Source organism: Carlito syrichta, unplaced genomic scaffold (genome assembly GCF_000164805.1).
Source record: "Carlito syrichta isolate Samal-C Ts95f unplaced genomic scaffold, Tarsius_syrichta-2.0.1 Scaffold288197, whole genome shotgun sequence".
Lineage (NCBI taxonomy): Eukaryota > Metazoa > Chordata > Mammalia > Primates > Tarsiidae > Carlito > Carlito syrichta.
The window spans coordinates 53,660-56,843 of record NW_007232293.1 but is presented as its reverse complement, the minus strand read 5'-3'; positions in this window follow the sequence as shown (position 1 = coordinate 56,843).

The following is a 3,184-nucleotide window of genomic DNA, read 5'->3' as shown; positions in this document are numbered from 1 at the left end:
CCAGTCTGGGTGACAGAGTGAGACTCCAACTCAAAAAAAAAAAAAAAGTTAATATCTCCCACTGGTCAACCCCATTTCAAAACTTGACACTAACTTGTTAGGCCTCCTGGATGCCATCTTACACATATTTCCTATGCAATAAACTGCTTAAAATTGGAGCATAAAGGGAAAGCCATCAGGGTAACTTATGCTGGGGAAGGAAGCCAGGTGTGATGGCTCATGCCTGTAATGAGCACTTTGGGAGGCCAAAGTGGGCGGATTGCTTTAGCCTATGACGTCAAGACCAGCTTGGGCAACATAACAAAACTTCGTCCTTACAGCAACAAAAATTGGCCAGGTATGGTGGTACATGCCTGTAGTCGCAGCTACTCAGGATGGAGAATTGGATCACCTGAGCCCGGGAGGTCACGGCTGCTGTGAGCCATGATTATCAAGATTGTGCCACTGCACTCCAGCCCAGGCAACTGAGTGAGACTCCAATCGGAAAAAAAAAAGACCAGGCTCAGTGGCTTGGCCTATAATCCCAGCACTTAGGGAGGATGAGGCCTGAGCCCAGACAACTTGGCGAGACCTCATCTCTACAATAAATCAAGAATTAGCCAGGTGTGGTAGCGTGCACCTGTAGTTCCAGCTACTTGGAAGGCTGAGGCAGACAGATGCCAGAGGTCAGCAGGTTGACACTGGGGTGGCTGTGATTGTGCCACTGCACCCCAGCCTGGGCAACGGAGTGAGTCTCCAACTCAAATAAATCAATAAATAAAAAGAAATTAACCAGGCTCAGTAGCCCATGCCTATAATCGGGAGACTGAGGTGGGAGGATCGTTTGAGCCCAGGGAGTCGAGGCTGCAATGAGTTGGGATCATGCCACATGCCACTGTGCACTGCATTCCATTCTGGGTGACAGAGACCCTTTTTCAACGGCACCAACAAAAAATTAGGTCAAAAGGAGGACAAATTGTTAATGCGAGCTAGTTCCTGAATTTTTTTTTCTTGAGTTGGAGCCTCACTCTCACCCAGGCTGGAGTGCGTTGGCACACTTGTGGCCACTGCACCCTTGACCTGCTGGGCTCAGAGGATCCTTCTGCCTCAGCCTTCCAAGTAGCTGGAACTACAGGCATGCACCACCGTGCCTGACTAATTTTTTGATTTATTGTAGAGACAAGGTCTTTCCAAGTTGCTCAGGCTGGTCTCGAACCCCTGGGGTCAGGCAATCCTCTGGCCTCTGCCTCTCAAAGTCCTGGGATGACAGGTGTGAGCCACCACGCCCAGCTAGACTCTGAAATTCTGATCAACTTCCCAGTTTGACATCTGGAGACATCCAGAGGTGAGCTTCTTTCGGTAAAGGAGGACATTTTTTTTGTCTCTAGCCTGGTTTCTGTCATTGGAAGGAAAGGTTTTGATTTTAAACAGTCCCACTCAGGGCTCAGTTTTGTTGTGATCTCTGCATCTCTGAGAGTGCTATTAACAAAAATAAGAAAACAACCTAGGCCGGCTGTCCTGGAGGCCGACCTTTACCCCGGAGTCTTCCTGCAGAGGTAAATGACCTGTGTCATGAAGTCATGACGCAAGCGGTGCCACGGGGCCGCCTGAGAGTGGCTGTGCCACCGCAACCCACCTCACGGGCCACCTTCACCAGCCCCTCCCCCCCTTGGGTTTTCTAGATCCCTGAAGATCTGTTTCCTGGGCTCACCGTGTTCCCTTGGGCTCCTGAAAGGACAACATCTGTGCCTCTATTTTCGTCCCCTTCCTGCTAGCCAGGCGTCCTCCTCTAGTTTCCTTAGGCGATTTTTTGCAAAAACCTCCCGTGCAAAATGGACCGCAAGACGCTAGCCAAGAAGACAGCTGGAAAAGCCCCAGATCCGGCCATTGTGTGCTGACACCCAGCCCCCTCCCACGCCCGTGCCACGCATATCAATTCAGGTGCCCTTGGGAAGACTTGCCCTTGAGAAGGTTCGCAAAAGCACGAACTACTAGAATCCTGGGCTCAGCCTCAATCCAGACAGCGTAGGACAAGGACGAGTAGCCCTGGCCTAGCCGGTGAGAGCCCGGCAGGGCTTATAAAAGCCATGGAGCCAGGGCCTTGGATTGCGTCCACGGGCTTTGCCCTGGGAAGGAATTGAGTCCGCGGCAGGAAGGCAGAGACGGAGCCAAGCGCAGCCCGGCCCGCGAGTGCCCCAAGGACCGGGATGAAGATTGACTGACTCACAGTCAAGTTGTCAGTAAGTATTTATTAAATACCCACTGCGTGCTGCGTACTTTGCTTAATGACTAAGAACTCAGAAGGGGGGGAAATACAGCTTCCTCCGCTTGGGGTTCAGAATAAAGAGAGATACATAATAAAGGGAGACAAACAGCACCCCAAAACTAGACAACACTAAGGTCCCAGTAAGGCTGCTCAGCGGCGGTTCCCCCCTCCCCCCCGTGACTTGGTCGTAGCAGGAGGCTATTTGGCTTCTAAGCCTGTTTAATCCCGAAGCTGGGAAGCCACCGGCTTCAGGGCCGCAGTTTCACGGCGTGTTCCCCAGCAGTCTAGGCCTGGTCTCTCGGACTCTGTTCCAGCCTGAATAACTTTCATGCTGGTTCTGTTCTCACGGGGCGAAACTAAAGTGATGATGCCATAATTTGTTGAGCGCCAGTCACGCTGGCTAGCTCGATGCTAAACCCTTCACGGAAACAGCATCACCTGCAGAAGCTGCAACCTGGCAGAAGTGATGGCGTGCCGGTCCCCGCCCCCTCAGCCTTGGTTCCTGAGTTAGCGTCTCATGTCATGTGATCCGTTGTAGCAGGTCGGAGTAGCCTAGGTCTGCCGTGGTGACCTCACCTGGGAATTGCGAGGCGTGTAAATTCTGGCCTCTCACCCCAGAGCTGCTGGATCTCGCTGACAAAGGGTCCAGCGATCTGGTAACCAGCCCTCCCCGCAGTTCTGATACAAACACAAGCTTGAGAACACGGCCCTGTAGGGGTGGCCCTGGCGTTACCTTTGTTTCCTCTGAGCTGGATGTCTCCTTCACCCCTGACTCACAGCACAGCATTCTTCTGTTACACTGTAGGAGGTTCAGCCCGCACTCTGCTGGCCCATTTACATGGAATAAGGGTAATGGGTTCCCTTTGTTCCAGACCCGAGGAAGGAACAGAACAAGAATAGATACAAAGTTAAGAAATTGCCAGCCGGGCTCGGTGGCTC